General features: G+C 36.2%; 1 non-coding gene across 1 annotated transcript; it reads right to left on the minus strand.

Moving 5' to 3' along the window:
- Positions 1 to 316: 316 nt before the first annotated feature.
- Trnah-gug (transfer RNA histidin (anticodon GUG)) lies at positions 317 to 388 on the minus strand. The gene has a single exon. It is a non-coding gene; the product is annotated as a tRNA-His (tRNA).
- Between the last annotated feature and the right edge of the window lie 8,042 nt (positions 389 to 8,430).

An 8,430-nucleotide genomic window follows, 5' to 3' on the forward strand; every position in this document is an offset into this window, starting at 1 on the left:
TATATATATATATATATATATATATATATATATATATATATATATATATATATATATATATATATATATATATATTTTTATATTTTAAATAGGAAACTCAATATAGGCCTACTCCTCATACCTGAAAAAAATATGTTTGCAATAGTAGCATAATCAGTTTAATTTCAATAGTCTTATGCCACTTATAAAATTGAGTTTTGTTCTTTTTCAGTTAATTCCTTTCAAATAATAAAACTGGCTAAAAGCAACTTTCAACATAAGAAATATATTATTATTTTAACATTATATCTATTTTCTATATTAAAAAGGAAAAAGTTGCCGTGACCAGGATTCGAACCTGGGTTACTACGGCCACAACGTAGGGTCCTAACCACTAGACGATCACGGCTTATTAATATACATTATTTTAACGTTGAATCTTGCAGTAAAACTTTCAATAATATAGTCATTGCCTAGGACCAAATAATGGTAGAACCCGAGTTCAAGAATACGAGGGGATACTGGCTAAAATTTCAATATAAAACTCTAAATGAGGGGCTTTTTGGAATCGAAGAAAATAGTTGCGTTAGAAGAAAGTAAAAGTAAAGTTCTGGATGAGGAGCTTCTCGTCACTGGCAGATCAAGAGGGGCCCGGGGCGCCCCCCACAAAGATTTATCCTAATGCCCCTTTTCCCTGTTTTTCACTCTTTTCTTAGAATAAATTCGTCAATTTGGTCAATTATTGGCACCTTCGTCACACTGACCGAAGGTGCCAATCAGGCATCCTGATTCGGATGCCTGATATGGGCACCCAAATCAGGGTACCCAAAGACAAGGGCACCCTGATTTGGATCATTGGTGCACTTGTCACACTAGGTCCTCCCCCCAAGATTTTGCTCTAGATCTGTCCCTGCTTCTTGTTACCTTGGGAAGTAATTGCGTTAAACTAGAGCAGGGGTGAACCCAGAGATAAATTTCGGGGGGAGCTGCATAAATTGACTGAGGGATGGTATTACTGGTTAAAAACTGTTACTGTTAGTTTTAAGTTTTAATGCTACTCCTTAGTTTCAATTGAAAAAACTTTTTCATGTTTATATTTTCATTGTTTTATTTTTAATAGTAATACTAAAAAATCCCGCCCCCTTTTCATTGAATTTCCCTTCCCCCATGAAATATTCATCCAAGGAAAGATCCACCAACATAGCCACCTATCCTCAGCCCCACCCCCAAACAAAATAAAATCCCCCTGAAAACGTCTGTACACTTCCGAATAACCATTACTATATGTAAACACTGGTCAAAGTTTGTAACTTGCAGCCCCTCCCCCAGGGATTGTGGGAGAGTAAGTCATCCCCAAAGACATAGTTATTATGGTTTTCGATTATGCTGAACAAAATGGCTATCTCAAAATCTTGGTCCGTTGACTTTGGGAAAAAATGAGCGTGGGAGGGGGCCTAGATGCCCTCCAATTTTTTTGGTCACTTAAAAAGGGCACTAGAACTTTTCATTTCCGTTACAATGAGCCCTCTTGCGACATTCTAGGACCACTTGGTCGATACGATGACCCCTGGGGAAAAGAAAAAAAAAACAAAAGAAAAAACAAACAAATAAACACGCACCCGTGATTTGTCTTCTGGCAAAAAATATAAAATTCCACATTTTTGTAGATAGGAGCTTGAAACTTCTACAGTAGGGTTTTCTGATACGCTGAATCTGATGGTGTGATTTTCGTTAAAATCCTACGAATTTTAGGGGGTGTTACCCCCTATTTTCCTAAATAAGACAAATTTTCTCAGGCTCGTATCTTTTGATGGATAAGACTAAACTTGATGAAACTTATATATTTAAAATCAGCATTAAAATGCGATTCTTTTGATGTAGCTATTGATATCAAAATTCAATTTTTTAGAGTTTTGGTTACTATTGAGCCGGGTCGCTCCTTACTACAGTTCGTTACCACGAACTGTTTGATAGTAAGGCCAATCTATTAAGTCGTTCCTGACATGAGGCATTCTTAGCATAAGATTTCACTCCTTTAAGGGTAGACAAAGAACGCTTGCACACAGTCGTACTGACGGGAATAGTTGCACCAATTTTCAAAAATGACGTAAGGTGGAGAAAATGATCTTATCACGTTCTTCTAAGCATATTGTGAAATATTTGGTGCTACGATTCCTGACTGTATCCACATTCTTCTTCACAGAGCCAAACCAGCTTTCAAGCTTCTCCTATAGCTGCCTGCATCAAGATACCAAAAATTAGTCAGAGTATCCGATATATCCTTTGTTCTTTCCTCGTCAAGGTGAATGCAGTGCTGAGGAAGTAGGTATTGCAGTAACTCCAGCAGCTTTCTGTGACTAAGGAATTTTTGATGCAGTCGCTGTTTTAGGATCCTCTTAAGCTGTTCCGCAATAATCCCTGTGCGTTTTTTTTAAGCTCATCTGGGCACTTTAAGGCTATTTTCAGCATATTGACACAGTTCATTCCCTTCAGTGACAAGAGCTAAGAGCTCATTTGGCACTTGTGACGAGGCAAGAAGAACTAAGAGCTCATATGGTATGAGCTCGAACAAAATTCTAAGAATCAATAGATTGATTTAAAAGGAAAAATCAGAGGATTAATGCCAGTCAGGATTTAAAATAAGAGCTCTGAGTCACGATGTCCTTCTAAATATCAAAATTCATTAAGATCCGATCACCCACTCGTAAGTTATGAATACCAAATTTTTTCTAATTTTTTCTCTCCCTTTAGCTCCCTATATAGTCGAATCTGGGAAAACGACTTTATCAAGTCAATTTGTGCAGCTCCCTGACATGCCTACCAGTTTTCATCGTCCTAGCACAACCAGAAGCACCAAACTCGCCAAATCACTGAACCCCTCCCCCCAAATCAACCAAAAAGAGTGAATCCAGTACGTTTACGTCAATCACGTATCAAGGACACTTGCTTATTCTATCCACTAAGCTTCATCCCGATTCTTCCACTTCAAGTGTTTTCCAAGATTTCCCCCTCCAACTCCCCCCAATGTCAACAGATCTGGTCAGGATTTGAAATAAGAGCTCTGAGACATGAATTCCTTCTAAATATCAAATTTCATTAAGATCCGGTCACCCGTTCTTAAGTTAAAAATACCTTAATTTTTCTAATATTTCTAAATTAACAAACACCCCCCAGCTCCTCCAAAGATAAGAGATCCGTTCCAACTATGTCAATCAAGTATCTAAGACTTCTGCTTATTTTTCCCATAAGTTTCATCCCGATCTCTTTACTCTCAGCGTTTTCCAAGATTTCTGTTTCTCTCCTCCAACCCCCTATGTCCCCGGATCCAAATCGAGTCGAAAATGGAGCATCTGAGACATAAGATCCTTCTATATATATATATAATATACATATATATATATATATATATATATATATATATATATATATATATATATATATATATATATATATATATATATATATATATATATATATATATATATATATATATATATATATATATATCAAGTTTCATTAAGATCCGATCACCTATTCGTAAGATAAAAATACCCCAATTTTCACGTTTTCCAAGAATTCCGGTTTCCCCCCTCCAACTCCCCCCAATGTCACAGGATCTGGTCGGAATTTAAAATTAGAGCTTTAAAGCGCAAGATCTTTCTAAATATCAAATTTCATTAAGATCTGGTCACCCTTTCGTAAGTTACAAATACCTTATTTTTCCGAATTACCCCCCCCCCCCCCCAACTTCACCAAAGAGAGCAGATCCGGTCCAGTTATGTTGGTCACGTATCTTAAACAGGTTTTTATTCTTTCCATTCAGTTTCATCCTGATCTCTCCGCTTTACGTATTTTCTAAGATTTCCGGTCCATCCCCCCTAACTGCCCCCCCCCCAATGACGCTGGATCCGGTTGAGATTTAAAATGAGAGATCTGAGTACGAGGTCCTTCTAGATATGAAGTTTCATGAAGATCCGATCACTCCTTCGTAAGTTAAAATACGTAATTTTATCTAATTTTTCAGAACTAAACCCCGCCCAATAGAGCGGATCCGTTCCAATTATGTCAATCACGTATCTAAGACTTCTGCTTATTTTTCCCATAAGTTTCATCCCGATCCCTCGAATCTAAGTGTTTTCCATGATTTTAGGTCCCCCCAAACTCCCCCCAATGTCACCAGATCTGGTCGGAATTTAAAATAAGGACTTTGAGACACGATATCGTTCTAAATGTCAAATTTCATTGAGATCCGATCACCCGTCCGTAATTTAAAAATACCTCATTTTTTCTAATTCTTCAGAATTAACCCCCCCCCCAACTACTCCAAAGAGAGCGAATCCGTTCCTGTTATGCCAATCATGTATCTAGGACTTGTGCTTATTTTTTCCCACCAGGTTTCATCCCGATCCCTCCACTCAAAGTGTTTTCTAAGATTTTGGGTTTCCCCCTCCCAACTCCCTCTCCAACGTCACCAGATCCAGTCGGGATTTAAAATAACAGCTCTGAGACACGATATCCTTCCAAACATCAAATTTCATTAAGATCTGATCAACCGTTCGTAAGTTAAAAATACTTCATTTTTTCTATTTTTTTCCGAATTAACCGGCCCAACACCCCCCCCCCAGATGGTCAAATCGAGAAAATGACTATTTCTAATTGAATCTGGTCCGGTCCCTGATAAGCCTGCCAAATTTCATCGTCCTAGCTTACCTGGAAGTGCCTAAAGTAGCAAAACCGGGACCGACAGTCCGACAGACAGACAGACCGACAGAATTTGTGATTGCTATATATCACTTGGTTAATACCAAGTGCCATTAAAAGTAGAGGAAACTCTTTCTCTCATGGCTCTATCTTGGCTCTTAAGATTATCAGTGTGTTTGAAAAAGTATACGAGATCTATAGTTTCTGATTGCAAAGATGTCGACAAATTGTGTGATTGACTAAAAACTTCGCTGACAATAATCATAGCTGCAACAAAACTATATCTCTCAATAGCAGATGGAAAAGAATAAGCGCAAGAATAACCCATCGAGTTTCACAAAATTTGTTCTATCGAGATCTTTTTGTATCTGTGATAAGATTACTTTCTTGAACAATTTGTTTGAAAATTTAAAAGCATTTAGTTGATATTCTAAAGAAATTAGTGACTTCTTTCAAAGTTCCTAGACGATTTCTTATAACAGGTATGTTGTCCGAATGACAAGGGGCTATGTTTGAGGAATGACTTATACAGAGAATATAGACTGCATGGGGAAATATTCGCAGACTATAGCCACACAACCTTAAAACTGGCCATTCATAGATGAAGCTCCATCATAACTTTAGCTCCTTATGTATTTTAAATTGAGTTCCATTTCACCTAGGGTTTGTATCAACCAATTAAAGTGTGCTGTCAACCAGCTGTTTCTTTTTGAAAAAGTCTATAATTTTTGATTTCCGTTTTAACATAATGGACGATATAGTATCTTTTTGTATTATTTCCCTTCTCAACGCCCCGCACTTTACGCTAAAGTTTTTTACTGTTTAATAAAGTAGAATTGAGAGAAAGAGTCAAATTTTAGCATAAAGAGCGGGGCGTTGAGAAGGGAACAGAGTAATACACGGAGTAATTTCTGTTCGTTTTAAGTTTTAATGTCGCTCCTTATTTCCAGTTAAAAAAAAAAAATTTTTTATTTAATTTTATAGATCAGGATTGAGCAAAGGTACATGACTCAAAACACTGTTCTTGTGCTTCATTTCAGCAGTAGATCTACTTTTTAATGCTCAAGAGCTTGAAAAAGTATTAAATCTGTAGTAAATAAATCTCTTATGTATATCAAAAGTAGGAGGACAGAAGATTATATGACCGCAATATAGAGCACAGTTCATATGTATGTAAGAATTCTTCACTTAATTCATTTTTCAAGGTAAATATTTTTCGGACACCAGACTTCAGTTTTCGTCTTTTTCTTTACGTGATCTTTGGTGTGTAATGAAAATTGCACATTTTTGTTATACAAAATCAATAAACAAAAAAACTACCACATGGTACGATAGTCGAAAAAATTAAAAATGCCAATCATGCTTGTAGATTATTGAAAAATAGGTTTTATAGCAAATGCGAAGAAAACACCGAGTGCACCAGGGAAAAAACATTGCAGCGCCACTAAAAACCTATTTGACAGCTCTTCAAGAAAAGTATCTATCTGAAGGAATAGAAACTATGGTCCAGAGTCAAATGATCAGAATGTTAACGAAGACCTTTTTAAAAAATCGGATGCTTTGCAGTGCTATTTGACAGCTCTTCAAGAAAAGTATCTATCTGAAGGGATAGAAACTATGGTCCCAAGTCAAATGATCAGAATGTTAACGAAGACCTTTTTAAAAAATCGGATGCTTTGCAGTGCTTACAATGTTCTGAGTTAGAGATTTCCAGATTCAGGAAACCACACGCCTACAGAGATCATGCATCGACAATAGTTGGCAGCTGCAGAGAAGAAATAGAATAACTTCTTCAGTAGCAGGACTCATTTGCAAGAGGACAGTAGTTCCAATTGTCAAGTTACTTCTTATTCCTAAATGATACACAGTTAAACCAATGAAATACGGTCGTATTTATGAACTGAACGCAAAGTTGTCTTCAGAAATAAAGTTCGTTTGTAAAATTAGTACTATTGGATTATGTGCACACAAAAACTTTGCATCTATGGGGGCTAGTCCCGACGGTATAACACTGTTTCTGTTAGGTGACAAATGTCCTAAATCAGTGGTAAGAGGTTAAATGTCCTGTAACAGCTAAGAATAAGCGGATAGAACCCCAAAAGTCAATTTGTGCAGAAATTAAATAAAAAAACAAGTTTTTTCAAACTAAAAGTAAGGAGCAACATTAAAACTTAAAATAAACAGAAATTATTATGTGTATGAGGGGAATCGCTCTCTTGTCTATACCCAGCTCTTTTTGCTAAAGTTCGAATTTTGTTCCAATTCTTTAAGAATGATCCCTAAATCACAAAGGCTATTTAATTAGAACAAATACCTCTTTTGAAATTACAATTAAAAAATTCAGCGTTAAGAGGGAGGTATTAATGAGGGGAAGGACCCCCTTATATATGTGATAGTTTCGGTTCGTTTTAAGTTTTAATGTTCCTCCTTACTTTCAATTTTAAAAAACTAATTTTTTTATATTTAATTTTTGATCGTTTTTGGAATAATGGTGAGAAAACCAGCGAGCCCTTCACGGAAAATTCCCTTCCCCCATGAATAATTTCTCCAGGTAAAGATCCTCCCACACAACCCCCTCCCTCCAACGGAAAAAATTCCCCTGAAAATGTTTGTATACTTCCCAATAACCAATGCTATATGTAAACTATGGGTAAGGTTCATAACTTGCAGCCCTTCTCCCGGGGACTTTGGGGGATTAAGTCAACCTCAAAGACAAAGTTATCAAATTTGTCGTCTATCTTGAACAAAATGGCTATACCAAAATTTTAGCCGGACAATTTTGGGGTGAAAAGGGCGGGGGAGGGTATGCTAGTTGCCCACTATTTGTCACACTATTGTCACTGAAGAAGGGTATAAGAGCTTTTAGTTTACGTCTGAATGAGCCCTCTCACGATAATCTAAGGCCACTGGGTCGAAACAATCACCCCTGGAAAAAAAGAAAAATAAAAACAAATAAACACGCATCCTTGATCTTTCTTTTGGAAAAAAAATACAAAATTCCTCATTTTGCAGATAGAAGCTTTAAACCTTTACAGCAGAGTTCTCTAATATGCTGAATCTGATGTTGTGATTTTCATGAAGATCATATGACTTTAAGCGGGTGTTTCCTCCTTTGTTAAAAAAAACAAACAAATTTTCTCAGGCTCGTTTATATTTTGTGCTTAAAGAATAAATTATTACGTATTTAAAGGGGTCTGCTCCTCCGTCTATACCTTGCTCTTTTAGCTAAAGTTCGATTTTTGTTCCATTTTTTTAAGAATGATATCTGAATCACAAAGATTGTTTAATTAGAATAAATACCCCTTTTGAAATTACTAAAAAAAAACTTCAGTGTAAAGAACTGTCTGATACTTAGGAATGCAAATAAATATTTGATATTCAACAGATTTGAAATTATTTTAAACTCAGATATAAGTCTAATGTTCTTGACAAGTAGAAACCTATCCACAAAGAGGATCAAGCAAAGAAAACCATATTGTGTAAAATGGTGGCAGTACTAAAATATTTATTAGCTGCTAAGATTATTGGATTTGATTGTATTTAATCAATGCTTGTTGGAAATGTGACTTCGAAAGAACTGACCTGTAATTGTCTGGTATGTTTTAAACACTTTTCTTTGAGAAAAGCAGAAATCCTGATCAAACTGGTCCCACAAATAAACGATAACAGGGGGAAGGAATTATGGGAGATTATTCCAACCAGTGATGTGTCAATAAATTTGACCATCGCAAACAGTTTTGAAGCCACATC

The sequence above is a fragment of the Artemia franciscana genome, chromosome 21 (genome assembly GCF_032884065.1).
Source record: "Artemia franciscana chromosome 21, ASM3288406v1, whole genome shotgun sequence".
Lineage (NCBI taxonomy): Eukaryota > Metazoa > Arthropoda > Branchiopoda > Anostraca > Artemiidae > Artemia > Artemia franciscana.